The sequence below is a fragment of the Strix aluco genome, chromosome 16 (assembly GCF_031877795.1).
Source record: "Strix aluco isolate bStrAlu1 chromosome 16, bStrAlu1.hap1, whole genome shotgun sequence".
Taxonomy (NCBI): domain Eukaryota; kingdom Metazoa; phylum Chordata; class Aves; order Strigiformes; family Strigidae; genus Strix; species Strix aluco.
Window position 1 is genome coordinate 5,337,467 of NC_133946.1, and position 21,691 is coordinate 5,359,157.

Here is a 21,691-nt window from a genome sequence, read left to right on the forward strand (position 1 = left end):
CCCATAATCTGTTTTGAAAACAATATCCCCCAATATACATATGAGAAGGACCTGAGATTGTTTGCTAACTTATAGAACAGGATCATCTATTTTCACTGTCCTTTAGTACAGAGTTACTGAAAAGTGAGGAGGCAATTACTGAGGGATAAAAGTAATCTGAAGGAGAAGAGTGTAGAGAACTTGGTGCAGCATTGTACATTTGGGAGAATTCATAAAGGCTTCACACTGGGACAGCTCATCTTTACAACAAAACAGGTATGTCTTCCTGATAAAAATATTGAGAGAAAAGTTTAATTTTCTTTGGAGCATTTTAGAATTTCTCTCAGTTGTCTGCACTCCCCAAGTCCATGTCAGGTAAGAGGAGTGTGTGGGGGGAGAAGAGTATCCACTTGCTGGAAGCTGGGTGAAAGCGAGAGAAAAAAATACCAATTACAATGCAATTACTGCTCAAGCATGACTGTACTGGAGTGCTACCCACTCACCAACTGCCCATATCTGTGGGTTGTCTCTAGTTTAGCTTTACTATAGTTAAGGAAATATTGCATTACTTGTCATTCAGATAGACTGCATGAATATAACTACTGTACTGGTTCTCTTTCTTATTTTAAAAGATGTGTTGCTTTTTAAGCTTTTTTTTTCCTTGGAAGACAGACAAGTACAGCTAGTTTGACTGACAAGCACAAGACAGATTTATCACTATAGACATGTTTGGTTTGTTATTTTTGTATCTAAATAGCTGAATAGATAATTCCAACATGGATAATGTGCTATCTTAGAAAGCATGTTACGCTAGGCCAAAATGAATCCAGAACTTCCCCCCATCTCCAATTATGTTTATTGGGACTTGTGTATCCATGAGTTATTTAAATTGGAATAAGCTCAGCCTAAATGAAAGGGCTTTGGAGAATAAGATTTAAATTTGTTAAAGAATTCTGGGAACACAGTAAAAGCCAAAGGGTCACTCTTAGGCAAGTGAGCTAGATTTTGAACTAAGAAACACAGGAGTTTCTCTGATATTGTGGAGCATTAGAACACAATAGGAGAGGTAGGATTCCAGAGCATTAATTTTTCAAATCTTGTCTCAGTCACAAAGATATAAAATAGAGGCTGTTCAAAAAAAAAAAAAGCACGGTGAAAAGAGACCAGTGGCAGGTTACTTTCTTCCAGAAACAAAGAAAGGTCAGAAACTACAGCTCTTTTTTTTGGTCATTTATCTGCATGCTCATCCTTCTGTGGAAAGAACTGCACCCCTTTCCTTCCTCTACGTTTTCTACTCAAGAAATCCTGTAGATTTTTTTCTTTTTTGATCTCCTCTATTACTTCATAAGAAGTTATAGTAGGCTTTCAGAACAACAGTAAAAGATGTTTCTACCCCAATAATACTTAGTGTCTGACAAGGTGCTTATAAAAAGGAAAAGGCAGTATCTACTAGACAACAGTGTAATCTGCTTAGGTGTGAGGATTAGAAAAATCATTGTGCTACAAACATAATGAGCAGGCAGTCATTTCAGTAGAACCTGATGACGTCAAATATGGTCTTTTGAAGGTCAGCAGTTGAGATGATCTACATTATTACAAGTTTAGAAAAGGACCAAAAGTTCTTTGATCTGCATAAAATGTCCCATAAATTATTTTGTTGACCTTTGCAAATAATTAATTTTAAAACACTATATGTTTTGGTAATCTACCTTGAGGAAAGAGAGGTACATGATTCAGCACTAGGCTGCAGCAATTAGTCACTGTGTTCTAATTATTTATAATTGTATATCTACAGTGAAATCTACTTTTTTTTCCACATAAGTTGTTAAAGCAGATATATAACCACTCTCTTAAAAGATGTTTCTCTGATATAGATATATATAAAATCTAAGTGTCATCTTTTTGTAGAAATGTCTGCAGCTTTACAGATGAGGCAGTTCTGTGATTTTTTTTATTTTATTTTTTTTCCAAGTCAAGCTTTATCAAACCAAACAGTCCTAAGATTAGGGATTCCATTAAAATGTTATTATGAGAGACACATTTTGGGATTTTTAGCTTTTAGCATAACAAGCAAGCATGATAAAATGCAAAATAGTTTTGGAACAGAGACTCGGTAATGGATCCAGAAATAAGCATCAAGTCTCTGAGGATTTCTAGATATGGAGGTGATATATATTCACTTCTACAAAAGGCAAGGAGAAGATAGGTCAAGTAGGGATTAAAAAATGGAGAAATGGCAAAACGTCTATATGCATTCATAGGAAACAAAACAGGATAGAGTATAAAATGGAAGTTAACAGAAAAAGAACTAAGAAATAAAGAGAAGGTACATATTGGTATGAAGAGAGGAGAGGGGAAAATAGGTTGGAAGAGAAGCACAAAAGAGAAAAAAGTCACAATGGATGGACTTGATTCCCATGACTTAATCAACATACAGAAGGCAGCCTTAAAAGCTGACCAGAGTGGAGATTTGTCATAAGTAAAGGTTATTCTAAAAAGCAAAGCTGAATCACTTTTGGTTCTGCCTAATTATAAAAAAAAAAAAAAAAGAGATAATTTTTTTTAAAGTGTGTATCATACAGAATTCCATTTCAGACTAAGCAAGAGAAAGAAGTTATACTGGTATGTCATGTGTCTAGTTCATGTAGCAAAAAGGTTATATTTTAGTACTAGATCTTCTCAACTGCTCTTTCCATCATATGAGCCATCAGTGACATAGATCTGTATTTTAAAGGAGTTATAAAAACATATTTGCAAAATAACCATCTCTGAATGATCATCTTATCTATTGATGAAAACATTCAGATTATTGTCCTGACCTAGCAGAGTTATTAGTTACATGTTTAAATGAAACTTAACAAATCTGAAATAATTTCTGTAAGATTATCCATATGCTTGAACTTAGGCAAGTGCTTCACCATAGAGAAGCCTAAAGCTCTATGCAGTTCTCTGTCTCGCATCACTCTGTGCACACATCAGCCTCTTTGCTATTTGTTATTTTGACTATTTGCTGCAAATCACCAGGTCTTTTGTTGATATTTCAAATATTGCTCCTTCATCCTGTGAATTTAGGGAAAGAATTTTGATTTGTACTTATCCTAGCCCATGTTCTAGGGTAAGGTGGCAAAGAAGGGTTGGCCAAAAAGTTAAATGACTAAACAGTACTCTGGAGGCCTGGGTGTGTTTTGTGTTCCATCACAAACTCACAGTGTGACTTCAAGGAGTTAAATATTGCAGCCTTTACCTTTTAGATACCTTGTTACATGGTAGGATAATTAAATTATACCTAATTAATAGCTAAATTACTTACCTTCCTATACGATACACAAGAAGAATTAACAATGCTAGCAAAATTAATAAAATATGAAATGCTGAATGAGGAGAAACCCAAGACATCCACTAGAAAATCCTGTTGTGTAGAGTACACATGAAAGGTACATGTGAAGGGGGTGTGGACTTACACACCTCCCCCTTGAGCTGTGGTGTAACTAACAGCAATTTCTTCCCACTACAGAATCTACACCTGCAAAACCTCTCCCGGAGGTAGGTACTCACAACAACTACTCTTCAGGACACACAACAACAACCAAGCAACAGTACATCTCTAGTTTTTCTGATAGTATAATGGTTAGGAACTTCACCCGCCACTTGACACACTCGGGTTCAGTTGCCTCCCATGAGCAGTTGTATCAGGTCAATAAGAGACTTTTGGTTTCAATGACCTTGCAATTATTCACAGAGATGTTATCCATGCCTTGGTGAAACAACAGCAGGTAGTTACTTGCACATGTAATTGTTGAGAAGCGTCTAGGCAATGACTAACAAGCTCTTGTTAACAGAGAAAAACATTGACAAAACAGTGCCTTTAGTACTACTTTATGTTATCAAATAAAAATAATTTTAAATCAATAGCCATTTTGAGTTACACTAACCAGAAAAAAAAAAAAGTTAAAAGAAATGTATTTCCTGATTAACATTTTGTTTGCTGCCCAGAGGTTGATACTCAGTATATCTGAAAGTCCTCTAGTTATTTTCTGAAGGGGTTGGTTTACGAACAGTGATATGTAATGAGCTAAAATGTGATAGTTTTTTCAAAATTTACTCTATTTATGAGCTTTAAAACTATACAATTATGCATATTGTAGCTGTTAATACACATGTAGATACATACATGGAAAACTATGATTTCTGTTATCTGCAGATAATCTTATAATTTAAAAGTATAAAAGCTCATCTGTTGTTTTTCTTATCACACAGGGCTTTAGGGTTTAAAATAATTTAATAAAGATTTCAGATGAAGCTGGAATAGTTGGTGACTCATAGGTCGTCAGTGGGTGGCAGGTGAGAGAAGGGAAAGCCTAAAGCAGTTAAGGTTTTAATGAGACTCAGAGCTAGTTTTCAATTCAGAACATTATTAGTTATTATTTTTTCCTGTTATTTTAACCAATACACAATGTTAAATATATTCTCTTTTCTCTACTTTTGTTTAGTCTAATTTGTTCTTTCCCTTTTCTCCAGAGATTTTCTAAAAAGCAAAAAGATTCTATCAGAGTTTCAAAAAACTGAAGTGTTAGTAAATACAATGAAATTTTAGCCATAATGTTATTCTTATAAGGGAGGACTTAGAAAAAAAAGTTAAAAAGAAAAGTTTCAGTTATCAATTTTTATTCTTAAAACTTCACAAGTTTTGACTAAAAAAATTACTATGGAAATACAATAATTTTAGTGATCCATCTTCTCTTATACAGCATGTATTTATTTAGAATTGAACTTGTGAAGAGAAGCCAGAATTTGACAAGCTTCTACAACTTCTTAAGTAAATTCAGTTGAATATGTTAACCATTTCTTATTTCAAGAAAGCTGTCTGCCCCTGTTTAGCTGAGATTTCATGACAGGGGTAGGATCCAGACTTTTGCATGTTATGTTTTAACATACCATACAGTTCTACCTGAATCACCCAAAGTGCATCCCCGGTTGAATTGCTGAAGCTTTTCTTGTCATTTGGTTTCAGCCCTAATCTTATGATGGCGAATCTCTCTTTCTCTCACCCTATAGATGGGAGGCGGCCATGTCTATAGCAACAGTTCCTTCCAGGAGGTTGATGAATGTATGACTCAGTTGGACTGGCTGAATAACAAGATAGTGAAAGGAACATGCAGCATTGTCCCAAATGTCAAATAGAAGCCAAAGATAAAGTTTAGAGTTTTTGACTACATGAACTTCTTTGAATAGCTTCTGGTCCTCACTTTACATAGACATATGTCCTTCCATAGAGAAAAAAGCCTGACTACATTTTTTTCCCCTAGGAACCTATATCATCACTGTACACTGGCAGGACATCCGATTCATTTAATTCTCATTTAAAACCAGAAATAATATCGTTCTGGTATGCTCCATTCTTCTTCCACTCTCTAGTTTCTCCAATCTATTCTGTTATTTTTCACCACCAGGAGCAATAGAACCTCTTGTGTTAAGCAGAAGGACTGGAGGACAAACAATGAATATGGCTCACAGTCTGCCAAAATCAGACCAGTTTCACGGAGATTTTCATCATCACAGAAACTGGGAGACAAGGCAAAAGAAAGTCTGGAGATCTGTTCATACAGACCTCTGCACCTCTTCTATTTTCACAAGATGAAGCAAGTGTTGAGGTTGAAATCTCTGGCTCAGCTCTCTGCCCGACAGTCCGGAAGAACAGCGTTCTCTCCCTTTCCAGTTGCATAGGACTGTGACCTCCCTGAAATCCCCTAGCTTCTATCTACATCTAGAAGAGAGATGGTTTCTTATACATGCTCTGAATAAGGGAATAAACAGTGTTTCTCACTACGGTAAAAGAAACATATCAACCAACCAACCAATTACCCACCAACACAGTAGCACCACAGAACTGCACTACCTCCTCCAGCATGTTTTGTGCAGAACTGACAGCGTAATATGCGCAAGTTTGTTACTCTGTTTCTACTAATTCATAAGGGAACATCCTAATTCTGCAGCAAAATGACAGTCTGATGCTGAACTCTCCCGCAACTTCAACTTCTGTTAAAGAACCTCCACAGCGTGTTGAGTATCACCTCCAAACAGAATGGAGGCAGAGGATTATTACAATCTACAAGACTAATCTAATGATTAAAGCTAACTCAAATCTTGAAAAAATCCCAGATTGAAAAGTAACAGGTCATAAATCTTATTCTACTAATAACAGTCATATGAGGATTCCATTCCAGTGACCTCTCTATGACTGCATATTGTTATATTGGTGCATCAAGAGAAACAAGACCATTAGATTATAGCCAAAGACAAGAAAGTGTGAATATATTCATCCTCCCTCTGCTTCCACATTAGCATCTATGGTGTCTCATACACAGACTCTGAAGGCAAACATTAATGAACTTCATATCTTAAAATCTCTAACATGAAAGCTGTCCTTGGTCAATTAGAATGACCCCAAGGCTATACCTGCTATTGACATCAGTTTAATAATCTCTGTACACAATATTTCATAAAGACCTTAGAGGCAGTGAAAGTGATTTTACGTTTCTTGAATTTTTATTATCTTTTTCTGCGGAGCTCACATTCAGTCATTTTAAAGAACATGTTTTCCATATATCTGCTTCTATGCGTGTACAAGTGTCTTATGCGGGAAACACAAAGAGCTGTTCTCCAACATAACAAGGTAGGACTAGGGATTGCTTTGACCTGGATTTCATTAACAAAACATACAAATAATTCAATGACTATTAGTATAGATTTTTTTTTTACATTATTAACCAATGATTTGTTCTTACTGTCACTGTACTTAGGCCAGGAAGTTAAGATATCATTTTGCTAGGTATTGTACACAGTAAGGGAGTTCCTTCTCTTTTAAAAAATATTTGAAATTTTAAAGAGAAACAAAGGACTTAAATAGAACAAAAGGAAGGTGGGCGGGGAAGAGTGAAACAAAGCCATTCAGCATGACAGGTGGCTACCTCAGTACACCAGGGACTTCCTTTTTTATGCATGACAGTAAAGAAGCTCACTGAATCACAAGTGATTTACAGTGATTTTATGTGAGATTAGAGTGAGGCCCTTCAAAAATATGCATGCTGTTCAATTTCTAGGAGACACTGGTAAAGAGGTAGTTTTGCGTGCAAGGTCTCAAACAATTCATAGTCCAGCTGAGATCAAAATCAAAAATCCTACTGAAGAGAAGCAAAAAAGCCAAGCTATATATCATGGTTTCTAGACAAAATTTGCATAGTTCTCTCCCTAAGATTACAAAGATAAAATTTAAAATTAACCAGAAAATAATGTTGCTGATGTGAAATTATCAAAGTTGCAGCAAATTTAGGGTTAATTTGTAATAATAATCTACATGTTTGTCATTTGCAATTCTTATAGTTTGCAAATACAGAATTCCCAGAGAGCCTGCTGTTACTATGGAACTTGGTATAACACTTTCATGATCTTGTATATAATGATACCCAAGCATCAAAGGAAAGAATAATGTAATATACAAACAGGGAAGGTAATGTTAGAGAGTTAATTAATGATACACCCTATAGCACTGAATTGTGTGCATTTGTTTTAAAATATCCAGAATCTATGCACATAATTCTCTCACTGTATTGGCACCGAGCTTTTTAATAATTTTTCTTTTACTAGAAAACACAACTTTTTCCTCTCTTTTTCACCATTACTCTATGATCGTGGCAAACTTCCCCACCTCCAGCACTACGGAATTATCCTAATGTGCTATACTCGCTATGGATTCTGATCTGTGCAATCACAGATCGGTATCTTTAGTGACTATACCACTCTGCTTTCCCTCAGACACAAGCTGGGGAAAGGGTTAGGAATATCCCTGGCTCCTGCTAGGAGGTGTCTGCCCAGGACCATTTCAGCCCTCTGGAATGAGAAGTCCTCTGTTACCACCCAAGCCCTTCTGTCACCTTTGGCTGGGCCATATAGCACAGACCACAGCACAGCCACTAACACTGGGGAACAGGATTGCAGATAAACTGAAAACACTGCTTGGTCTCCAAGCTTAAGTTTTCTTCTAGTTGTGTTCCCCTTTGCCCTATAACTCTCACACTAAATTCTGCAAGTAGCACAGGTTCAACACGATGATGAAGAATTACCCAACTGGGGCAACTCAGTTGCCAGCTAGCAAAAACACTCTGCAGGAAAAAATAAAAAAAAAAAAAATAAAAAAAAAAATCCTGCTTGTATTATCCCAGGGCAATAAGGAAATTGAATTTAGGCTTTCTAAGCTGTCCTTCAACAGAATAATATTAGCCCTATTGTCTGAATTTTCTGAGAAAAGGTAGCCAAACTTTAACACTGAACTCAATTTTCTGGTGCATATGAAACATGTTCAGGACCTTTTGGAGATTAAAAAATGTGATACTGTGGAGTTGAAACTATAAGTCTTTAATAGACCTGCTCAGCTGAGATAGTGATACCTCCTGGCATGTGGACTTTAGACATCCCAGCTGACATTTCTGCTAGAAAGGTAGCCCTTTAGCCTCTCTGGCCAGACAATAAATTGTGCTTAGCTTGTATTTCAGACACTAGTATTACACACTATACCTCCAAAATCATCAATTGAGGCACCTAGAATAACAATTCAAACATTGCTTTTAGTTGCACAATTTTATAGAGTGAACAAGACCATTTTTTACCTTTGTGAAAAATAATGTTATACTGAGATCTAGGAAACATACATGAGGAAATGTTCTGAGAATCAAGTCAAGTAGCAGCAGGCATACTGAACAGTCAAGATGATCAGCATCAGATTTCTGAAGGATAGATCAAATACAGTGGGTTTGACCCACTTGATAATCACTGAAACAATATCCCAACCTGGATTGCACTGAAATTGCTATTTCTATTCTGGGGGGACATATAACGATGACTTTTTCCTGAGAAAAGGAGCATAGCTTCTTCCATATATAGCAAAAGAATTTGTCTCCTGAGACACAGTTCCTCTGGAAGAATCTATGTTAGTAAACTTGAGAACTAGTTTGTCTAAATATCGTAAGTACGTAAGAGGAAAGTGCAGATTTCTCCCTTCTGCCAAGCAAATACCAAAAGAAGAAGTTCATATGCTAGTAAAGTTTTCTGAATAGCCTCTGTCATACTTGACCATTTCCTTACTTTTTCTTGGACTTTGCTCAATTTCTACATTTCTTATTAGAAAATACATATATTTATATTGATCCCTAATAACAACTAACCCAATGTACTCCTAAATTTCATTGCAAATTGATTGTAAAGGATTCACTATTTCCTAGAGAACAGTGTTCCAGATTTCATTTTTAAATTCTTCATTGCTTCGAATTCCTACTATATTGAAATAGGTTTCTAGATGTTTCAGGTTCCTATTGTGTAAAGAGTACTTTTAAAATGAGAGAATACAATACAGGGGCAGTTGCTTTTGTCTACAATGAGCCTAAAACAGCAGGTAAAGGGAACACTGGGAACTTTCTTAAAAGTCCTCTGCTTAGGTAATACGCAACTGCTGCCTGTTGAACCTGTGGAAAGAACCTGATGAAATACAAGTTGCAACTTCAGTACAGTACAAGAACTTTTTCCTTTTTCTGTTCCTCCCAGGAAATGCCTACAGTGACCTCTAACTTTGTGGAATCTTCATTATAATCTTATCTTCATGTATAGGGGAGGTAAAGCAGAAGACAGATATCTATCAAAACCAATAGACTTGCACCCCAGTACTCGGACCTTTTCAACTTTCAGCTGCAGACTTAGCATTAAAGACTAAACTTTCTGCTGCTGGGCTATGCAGAGCAGAAAGGCAACAAAGTAGTTCACAACTCTCTGATCCTTTTTCCCAACTTCGCTGTAGGGAGCCAAGGTTTAATTTATTGTGGTGTAGGAAAGGTTCTGCCAGTTGAGAAGAATCCCAAAACAACCACTCCCTCTTCTCTCTTTCCTGGTATGTCCCAGCCTACCCCCTGCCTCCAATCTTCAGCATAGATTTAACAGGTCTGGGCAGTAGAGCAGGTACAGGGAGGCAAAACAGTATCCCAGGTGCTCTCCAATGCATATTGTGTTTTATGGTTTCTGTGGACTCTACTAGGGGAACAAGCGATCATAATGAAGTGAGAGTCAGATCCTGAGATGGTATGAATCATTATACAACTCACAGCAGTGAATAAACCCAGAGAAGAATACAGTTCTCCATATCTTATATTGCTTCAAATATTCCTCTGCTGATTTCATTGCTGAGCATCCCTTGCTCATAAACTGATCAAGCTAAGAAATGTAATACAAATTCTTTAAAAAGACTACTTTAAGCTAATAGGAATCTTGTTCACTGGTATCTTTTTCCAGGCTGTTAGTTCTACAAAACTATTGCAGAAATCTCAAAATCAGGTTGTTTTTATTTGAATCTAGTTTCCTCTTTCTCCTTTTCTATCCTTCTCACAAACACATGTGCAAAATAAAACTCCTAGAGTTCTTTCTCATACCTTCTGATGGAGCTGATGAAAGGTTTATGACCTATAGCTGGAGTTGCATTTTCTAGTTCTGAATCATACTTCTAGGTTTTACAGTAACAGTTATAGTATCCCTTTCACTCTTACTGGAAAAAGTACGAGATTCAAACATACTGAATTTCTCCCATTTCCAAGAATCTGCCTAGATTTCAGCCTGTATTTTCTACCATAGTAAGTCTCTCCGTATCTGTTGCCAAAACTTCAGCATTTGCTTGCACCTTTCTCTTAAGCTGGAAATGAATCCTGAGCATGCAGCATCACCTTAAAATATGTTTCTGAGGTGTGGGAGGAATTTTAAGAGCTGAAAATGAACAAACCACTGAAAATGTCTTGAAGCCAAAATATGATGATAGAATGACATAGTGACTGCGTCATGATTATTTTTTTTCTTCTGGTTAGAGCTGCCAGTGTTCACTCTTCTAGAGATTTGGTATGTGTTAAATACAGCAAAAACATAAAGCTTCAGTAAAGTTTTAGAAAGGACGTACGTTTCTCTTAAGAACTAATCATTCATGCTTTACCTTGAAATAAACCAGATTTTGATACAAAGTGCAAGTATAGGAAAATTCTTTCAGTCCTAGATTTCAATAGTTTCAAGAAAACTTATTCTAAATGATCTACTTTTAATTCTGAGTCTGTAAGATGGAAGTTAGAGTTAATTTCAAGCTTCATACTTGTATTAGATTGGCTCCAGCCAGTAATTAGGCACACACCAGCCCCTCGCTCACTTCCTCCCAGCAGAAAGAGGAAGACAATTGGAAGAGCAAAAGCAATAAAAAACTTGTGGGTCAATAGACACTTTCATAAGTGAAGGAAAAAAGGAAGAAAAAACCCAATCCACCCCAAGCGATGCAAAGGAAATCACTGACCACCTCCTACCACCAGACTGATGCCCAGCCAGTCCCTGAGCAATGGCTACCTTGGAAATAACACCCCCAGGTTTTACTGCCAAGCATGACACTATATGGCATGGAGTGTTCCTCTGGTCACTTGGGGTCAGCTGTCCCAGCTCTGTCCCTTTCCACTCTCTTGCCCACTCCCAGCAAGGACAGAGTGAGAAACAGAGAATGCCTTAATGCCAATGCCATGCAAGCACTGCTCAGCAATAGCTAAAATACTGGTGTTACCAACACTGTTTTGGCCACAAATCTAAAACACAGCACCATACAGGCTGCCAGGAAGAAAATTAACTCCATCTAAGCCAAACCCAGTACATTGTTTCAGGCACTGCAAACGCTAAGACTGACTTCTCAACTTCTGGTAGTGGTGTTTTCCTGCATTTTTAGTGCAGCTGACAACAAACTACAAAAAATGCTGTACTTATTTATATGATTTCTGTAAACAACTGCACTCCTGAACACCTAGCTTTTATCTGTTCACAAAAGCATTTCACGTGGAAAACTGCATGTCCAGTATAACTACTGCTCATCTAAGGGCTTCCCATTGCGAGCAATTCAGGTACCACTCCTTGACAAACAAGACAGTAACAATCTTAACAGTCACTCATGCCATCAGGATGGTAAGGCCAGGCTTGTGCAGGAGGTCTTGGTGAGGCTGTTCACAATGTTCACTGAACTTCCAACTCATGCAGTCCAGCTGTTCAGTAAGGTTCATGAGAGAACCATATTATATCTTCACTATATATTCAGAAATACTTCACTTGCAGATAAAACTTCATTCGAGGCAGTACAAAAGCTTTTATTTGCCTCAGTAGAGCCAGGACTTTACCACAGGTTCTGGTAAAATCCTACCTGGCCTAAGCCCAACATTTCTCATTTTAACCTTCATTTCCCTGTATCACTCGTTAGCATTCATAGTGTGCTAAGTGTTGTCTACATGCTTCACTTCCCCCCTCAAAAGTAGGCTGTCTGTTCAACCAGTGGAGCTTCAGGCAGCAGAGGGATTGCCTGCAAAAACTGTATTTGCAAAGACAAGACTAGAGATTTCATGTCTTTGTATTTTGGAAACAAACTAGGAAACATGTAGATAAAGAATCATTAGTTTGTCACCACAGAACACTGATACTGTATCAGTAAAAACCAATATTGAAATCTATTGATTTGAAGACTATTAGTCTAATTTTCCTTCTAAATACTGATTTTGGTTTTTAGAGAAAAATTACTGTAGAAAAAAAAAAGAAAAGGAAAAAAAAGACCCTTTCAGCTAACACTGAAACTGGACTATATCAAAGTTTTAAAGCTGCTTACAAGCACAAGATATATTGTCTGAAACACACTTAAGGATCTATTGGATCCAGCCAAGTGGGAAGAGAGTAAGGATGTATTGCCCACCAAAAACTGGACTGAGGGAAGAATCAAGGATGTTGCTGGGAGCAATACTAAACACTGGACATCTATTCTCTTCAGGTGATGTTTACTCCATATATTGATGTTGGTGTAATTCAGGGGTAAATTTTGCTCTTTATATAATTGTCTAAGCAATGGAAGACATTTTAAGGGATTCTCCAATTCCTTAAAAGAAGGTGGGGGGGAGTGGCATTACTTCAGAGTATTTTCAGCTGGCAAAAGCAACATATTTTTAGAACCCAATCCCAATGTCCCTATTCAGATTATTTTTGCGCTTGGGGAAGAAGCTCTACTAAATAATCATTTTTAGGCTTTGATATGAAGAAACAACCATAGACAAGGACAAAATTGAGCAATTTTGATTGTTTTCATTTTTTTTTATTCTAAGCAAGCAAAACTATAAAGGTCAGGAGAACTGCTTGATTCAACAAGGGTACCAGCCTCAAGCAAGCTGGTACTTTACATATGGACTACAGGGGAAAATGGATAATCAGCAATAGTTAGAGCACTGTGCTGGGCACCTTTTTTATTGAGAAAAAAAAAAAAAAAAAATAGTGCTTTGTTCCTAAAAGCAAGGCAACGGTCTTTCAAAATCTCAGCCTGAACTGACACACAGAAATCCATGGTGAAAAATCTCTGTCGTCTACTTTGGCTTCATCACACTCCTCTCAATTTTTTATTTTCTTCTGTTCTGGCTCTTTCCTTTTCTTCCTCCTACCTCATCTTTGATTTCCTCTCTCTCTTGCATATAGCCACTTTTTTTGGCTCAAATTCATGGCAGGGGATAAGACCCAAGTGCAATTCAAAGCATGAATTCAGAGTCTGATCTCACAGGATTCTTGGGAACTCTCAGCTAGCCATGGTGGATTATGTAAACAGTGACAGAAGAAATAAAACAATGGCCCACATTATCACCTTGTGTTGAAGACCAATAAAGTTTAGCTAAATCTGGCAAAAGATTGAGTACCTGCAAACCACAGCAACATCAGGGAAAAAAGTTATTTTATCAAGTGCTGAAAGACAGCTAGTGTAAAGAAACCCAAACAAAAAAACCAAACAAACACAAAAGAAAGAGAGGTGGAGAAGGCAAGCTCAGATGCAAAAAGGAGATGGGGAAAGGAGGTAGCAGGAACACATAGGTTCTAACATGTTATTTGGAAAATGAAAGAGGAAACAATTCAGGCTCCTTGCTAGTGGGACAATCCCACCAAAGCACAGAAAGCAATTGCATAAAAACCTCTATATTTGAACACGAGGTGCAAGTTCATGACTGATAAGCTGATTCTGTTTCTACTTATATGTACAGCTGCATGTGCAGTCTAGCAGGAGGCTTGCAGCCCCTACAGAATTTTGCATATCTTTTTATGACCAGAGTTACATATACTTGGACTCTGGCAACAAAGCCATCTTAAGGAGTCCTTGCCACCAGAGTTAGCTGTTCCTTTTAACCCCTCTTCTCAGTTGACACAACTGTTAATGGAGCACAGCTACAAGTCACTGGACTAAATACATTTTGGTTAAAAGTGACCTTGCCAAAACAGCCCCTTAAAAGATCCCTTTAAACCAAATCATTAAATCATTGATCTTGTTACCTGCATGGTTTTCTAAACTATTGTCTTACTTAGACTGAGGAGAAGTAGAAAATTATCAGGTGAGAGAAAGTACAAGCATCTAATGGACAGAAGATATGGCCCCTTAAAAACCAAATTTAAGTCAAACTCCTTGACCTGTGACATTACATTACAGAACTCAACCTTCTTAGAGATAATCTTGTCTTCACAGAAAAGCAACTACACTAAATAAAACCTCACTAATAAAATTATTTATATATATTTAAACAGTAAAATGTAAGTTACACCCAATAAATATTCCTATGCAATAAATACAAATTTCTGTACATGCTGAAGTCAAGCATCATAAAAAGTATCCATCTAAATTAGGAACTTTAACAATCTCTGAATTATACATTCTTTGTACCTCTAAAAAGAAATTGTTTTTAAAGATGAAGCTGACATTTTTCTTTTAATATAGATTTTTTTATTATTTGTAAATAGAAGCTTTTTTTCATACTTCAGAATTTAATCAGGCTATTATAGATGTATGTTTTCCTTCAGTGTTTTCTTAAAGATCAGTTATGAACTATCTATCCGTATATGCAGTATAGCATCTGTAGGAGAGGGAGAAAGTCAAGAGTTCTTCCCTACCACTCTTTATCAGACACCCCTTTTCTATTCCTTAAAAATAATTAGAATACCTTGTCTACTGGGAAAAGCACTAATTGGACATATCTGCCCTCACTGTGCCACGTCACAAAGTGAAAAATCCTCACTAATGGTTCCTGAAATGCCAATCTGAGGTAGGTGGCATTAGATGATTCACAGAAGACAACCATCTCTGCAGATCAATTATTTTTATTTTGTTCAGACTTTGCTGATTTATTTTGAACTAGTCGTAGGGTAGTTAATAAATGTCATTCACTTCATTAAAAACCAAAGTTCTCATCTGTTGTAAATAGTAATCAAAGTACATGCAAGAGAGCAAAAAAAGTGCTGTCTATAATGCCCTCTGCTTAGTATTACAAACCACTATGAAATTAAGTTTAAAATGGTATGTGGACTTTTCAAGGAATTATGCTGAGCTACACTTTTCTGGTAACATGGAAAAACTTACATTCATACAGCAAAATGAAAAAACCTCCTTGATCCCCATATGCCAGGTTACTCTAGTAAACAGCCAGTCACCCAGCAGAAGTGGGCCATCATCACTCCAGACTGAGGATTAGGACAGAAATAGGTGGAATAATTATTATTCTGGGAATCACACCCAGGCTCAGATGTTGCGCTACGCAGGAAGACATATGCCTCGCTGACACAGCGTTAAGAGGGTTTGGGGTTGAGGGAAAAGAACTCAGACCTCTCTAGAAGGTTAGCAGCAACTGCACAGTTTTCAAGAACCTACCTGTTCCATTTAGACACTTAATTTAAGTACATAAACCCTTTTTACAGCCATCTCTAAACTCCTTCACTGACCCGACAGCTGAAGCTTTTTGGGCCAACACAGAAACCAGAAGTCATGTGCAAGACAAAAGTATACTGAGATAATTGGACTCTTAGACTTTATTTGATGACTTGAACATGGAAGACAACTCCACAATGCACAGCTTCAAAAGCTAAACTGGCTTATGAATTTTCAGCTCTCTTATCCTCACAATCTCAATTTTATCCCTGCAAACAGTTCTGCTTCCTCACGTCTGCCAAAACAATTGGTTTTTAGGCCACATGATTCACTATAAGCAAGTTCTCTTATAGCCAGGGTTCAAAAAAATTAACAAATTTAGTTTTAAAATTTTAAAATTGAGCTCCATCTGACTACCTTAGAAGAGGGTGAGTATCACACACTGGATTTTGACTACTCCAGAGTAATCTATAGATTATAGAATACATTTACCTCCGTGCACAAATCAGAACATTCCTCCAGTCTAATCTAATCCTACTTGAGACAGAGAACTAAGAAAAAAATTAATTGTTCTTAGCATGTAGTCTTTTCCTTTGCTGTCTAGAAGGGGCTACCCTGTTAAAAAAACACCACAGTTTGTTGACCTTTTATCCTGTGCATCATAGTTCTGTCTCGCAGAATGACCTGCTACTGTCTGCATATGTTGCAGGTTCCCAATCCCATTAAAAGCAAGATCTGCATATCCATTGTATCCCCTGGGAGCACCAGAGGTTCCCGTGCCACAGAGCAGCAGTGGTTCCCTGCTGCCAGGGGTTTGGACAGCCCCTGGGGCCACCACATCCAAGCTAGCTAAGCCAGTCAAAGCTACACTCGGCATCCTGTTTTCACTGCAGTGCAGCAAGCCAACTTACATGGAAAAAGGAAGACTTCAGTTCCAAAGCCAGAGGACGTATTTCAGAGACAATCTTCAATTCATTTCCTACTTTCTCCTAATGCAATTTCTCTTAAAAGATGCGGTTTAACCCTTAGGGGTTAAATGCATTTTACTGTAACCAAAATCCAAGATAAATCACTTTCAACACATTTCTAACTCTTATGACTAATGCAAATTATTTCTCAAAGCAAGGGACACTTCACGGAAAAATTTCTCAGTTACATTAGCATAAGAGTAAATTCATTGTTTTCCTTTTCAAAGACAGAATACTACCTGAGACTGGGCAGGACAACAGAATTATACTCTCGTTTTAAGTGCAATAATAGTTTGAGACCCTTTTTCTTCAGCCTCTGAATAAACTACTGAAATTTTTCCCCTCTACTTTAGGTTCCCTCCTGGCAGTGAAAAATCCACTTACGATTACAGTGTTCTATTTTGGCAAGATTATTTTATATACATAAAGTATTTGTAATGGATTTTTAAAGTGTAGAACAATATTAGTAAGAAAAAGTATTATTAAATATGAATAAACTTGTTGTTATCTCTTTGCTCAAGGCTGCCCTCATACCTTAAATGCTTGTTTGCAGACTCTAAAAATAAGAGAGTGCACTTTCAGAAAACAATAAAAAAATGTGTCTACCATTTGATAAGCAAAATTTACCATAATCTAAACAGAGAAAATAGAAGCTACATGATATTCTTAAGTGGATTTCTATATTACTGGCTTCTGTATATGAACTGAAAAACAAAAAATAAAGGAATTTGCTTTGCAGAAATCAATTGTCTCAAAGGATTGCTGTTAAAATACTAACCATGTAATAAAGAAGTAAAATAATTCCATACAAAAACAATGTACTTACTGTATAACTTTAATAGCCTTAAGAAAGGAATCTTAATACTGACATTTTATTAGTTTGGCTTAACATCTCAGGATTTACAAGTAACCAGCTTACAAGGAATAAATCTTATTCAAGGTCTGGATATTAAATCAGAAAGAAATAAAAATCTAGCATCAGTGAGCATGAATCTCACCTGAACATGAGGTTAACAGCAGTTGCATGCTATCTTTGGGAGGAGCCTATCTTTCATCATCTAATCACTAACATAAATCTCTATTAATACAAATATAGCACACAGCTTTTCCCCTAATTTTGTTACATTAAAGGTAACTAAATGAGTCTAACTCTCTACCCTCTTGTGAATTCTGCCTCAGAGCTGAAAAGTTAACTGCTTCTTTAGATTCTCTTCTATGATTACTTCTTCTTATGCTTCTGTATTTGATAGCTTTATCTTGTCCTAAACAACGCTAAAGCATTATGAAGCATAACTTACAAAGTATAAAACTTGTATTTCAATAAGACCCAATATAAAAAGAGTCTGCTAGCATTCCTACTTCCACCAGCTTTCTTTGCAGGCACTACCTGGTCTCTGGACTACGTGTTTGTACAACACAATATATTGGTGCCACAGGCCATGATTACCAGCCTACAAGTTTGGTGCCTGTTTTCTGCATTTTGTGCCTGACATTAGCTTTGTCTTCCATTAATAAGAGTTTAATTCTAGCTTGTGTCATTACAGTACCGTCACTTCCTTTGTAGGTGAGGCATCATAAAACTGAGAAAGAGCTTCAATTTAATTACAATTGGTGCAGCAACAGAAATTTGTAGTTAAAGTGTCACAGGATCAAAGTAAGTTAATATTAATTTCTTATCCTGTGTAAAGAAAAAAAAAAAGGGGGGGGGGGGGGGGGGCAGAGGCCCAAAAAAGGAAAAAAGGGGAAGGAAGGGGGAAAGGAAAAAAAAGGGAAAAACCAGGAAAGTGATACCTTTTGTTTAAGATTTGTGATATAAGAAATAAGGGAAACTAACTTAGAACCTGTATGTAACTTCCCAGATAACCTATGATGCTAATTCTGTTTTGGACAAAACCAAACCAAAAAGTAACACTCTTCCAACAAACAAAAACACACCGCAAAGCAAAAAAAATAAAACCCCACACCACAGAACAGAATTTTAGAAGAGGAAGCTTTCAACAGACAGCCTAAAGTATAACATGCTGCTTAAAGAATATCTCAGCAGTAGGAGACCAAGAACCATCTTCTGTTATCAATCCTTCTGTTCTAAATGCTAGCGAGAACGCTCACCAGAGTGAAGGGAGAGCCTCTACTCTCTAACACCTCTACCAACCAGCCTGGAGATCACAGCATGCTCCAGAGGCAGTATTTGGCTCAGGGCACTTCTTTTGTCCATAAGAAAAAGGAACTAGATCCATGCCTAGTTTAATTTGTCTCAAAGTATCACTTCAAGAAAAACCTCCATAATACTGCAGGTTCATTTGGTGAGTTTAATCAGACTTACGAGGAATGAAATGAAGAGATAAACAAAACAGATGGCTAATTTTATATGGGGGCTGCATAGGATTAGATAGAAAGAAAAAAAGAGATTAGGACAACAAAATCTCAAAATCTTTTTTTTTTTTTTCCCTAAAAGGCACCAACAATGAAGAACACTGTGAATAACATTCCAGAATTATATATATTCAGGTGAAATTAAAAAAAAATATTTTGCATATGCTGTTCTTATTCTGAAATTATACTTTGAGGTAAAAGTAAAATTTAAGTACGAGGCAAAAAGAATAAGGTGGATTTGAAGCATGTTTAACATCTTATTATCACCTCATCTTTCTTCTGCCTTTTAGAGATATCTTAAAAAAAAAAAAAATCTACCTTTTGAGGACTGGTTGCTATGTGGTCTGAAATCATGTTTCTTGCTACTGTAACTCCCCATGTCCACTAAGTCACTAATCACAAAGTAAATCAAACATGACAGGCACCTCCATTTCTCAGGTCTTCATGATTTCTCCTGCCCCCCGAAGGCATTTAACAGTGTACAAAGGCAAGAAAGAAAACACATTTTAATAGGACTTCAGTGGTTTCAGCCCTCAAGGAAAAATTAAGATTAGATACCTAGAAAACAGAATATCTCCCTAGAGCTGCCTTTATATTTCTTTGACTTTATAGACTTACTGACTGGATACTGAAGACAAAGTTAATTTATCTTCCAGTTTTTAACTGACAGCCCAGAAAAGGGAGTTGGGGTGGGAATCAAAGGTGTTATAAGAATACTCTTAAGAGCATGACTCACATTATAAAGTGAATGGGGGCTGAGCAAAGAACATTAAAATGAGCAACAGCCAGGTCCTATAAAAATGTGAATGCTCTCACCTCTTGTTAGCTTCAACAAGAACTGAGGGGGCTTAGGCCCTAGAAGACTACATCGTCTGTCTTTAGGACCTAGAGAACAAAGTATTACCAGAAAAAAGGTAAAATAGAGTAGGAAAAATCAGTCCTCCTCCATAAAAGCTGTCTTGTTTTTTAAAAAAAAAAACCAAAAAACAAAAAACAAAACCAAAACCAACACAGATCTATCAAACTAATTTAATATTAAGCATATACTGAAAATTACTACTATATATCAGCCTCTGGGCATCTTTTGACACAATGGCCAAAAAAAAAAAAAAGCAAAAAAAAGCTTTGTTTATTTACAGATAGACCTAAAAAGGTCTCAGAAAGTCTTCAGGTTCTTTTTCAAAGTACAGTATTTTTCTTGGTGTAAATTCACCCAACATAATTCCCTATTGAACCATACCTATCTACCATTCACTGAAAAAACAGCCAAGTCAAATTCTCTAGTATTACTGCTGTCTATGGCATATGGGCCACTGGACCATTTGAAAATGCTTTCACTCAGACATGACTTTCTTTTATATTTTTTGAGACTTAGAGGGCCTACCCTGTTTTACACTCCTGAGGAATTATCATTATTTAAAAACAATCAAGTCTCATATTTGATCTATGAAACTAATATGCAAGTATCATACCTCTAAAGATACAAATGTATAACAATCATAGACATACTATAGCAGTTATTACTAGCAGATTTAGTTACCAATTAATTTTCTAAATTGTGTGTCCTCATTTCCTAGAGATACATGAGAATAACTCCTCTGTCTTTTCTCATGGAATTTTATTTATGAAAAGCAAATGTAACTGAAAGGATAATCAAGTCACTGATTTCAATTAATCCTTCCACTTTTTTCAGTGAAAGTAGGGATGCATGTTCCTTTGTTAAATGTCTCAATTTTTGTTGATGTGCCACTCTTTGCTGGTTCATTTGTAAATAAACGCAGCAAAGGTTTAACAGCACCTTCAGTTTTGCTGTAGGTGTTATTGCAATTGAATGCTAGTAGCTATCATCTCCAAGTGATAATTCTGGAGAGAAGTGGAGAGCTTAGAAGTTGTTTTTATGGAAACATATTGGAATGCTTCACATGTTCCAGAACAGCTGAAATATCTGCAAGAAATCCACCTCCACTACAGTGTTTGAATGTATCAATAATGTATAGGTCAGAAGGACAGGCATCAGCGTTCTGGATAGGAAACATTGTACGTGTTATGGGAGCAGAAGAGGTGATCCAACCTGTACATTTCTGGAACAGGGCATCTCAAGGGCCACCTTTCTTAGGGTCCATCTGCCTGTGTTATACTTCAAGTGAAGGGTTTTTAATTTTGTTTCATTATATATGCATATCTATATATACAAACTGTTGTATAAAACTTATATACACATATGCACACACAGAGAGAAAGACTTAAAAGCAAAATAACAACAAAAACCCCTCAAACCCTACCCAAAGCTCTTTTAATTGGTTGTGTACCAAGAAATCTCTTGTCAGAAAAGGTTATATGTGACACTGGAGTTAATACAACCAACTGCAAAATTCCAAGAGCTGCATATTAGCACAGTAATACCTCAGATTAAAAAAAAAAAAAAAAAAAAAAAAGAGTACTGTTTTGAAATTATTTTCCATACTATTCACAGTAAATACAAGATGTTGACCAATTTTCAAACTGGTTTAGCATTTAGATTACTACTGCCATGTAATTTGGAAATGAAAATATCCACCACTGTACTTCCTGTTTCGTGGGGAGGCGATCGCTTTATGGATGAGACTTCAGAAAT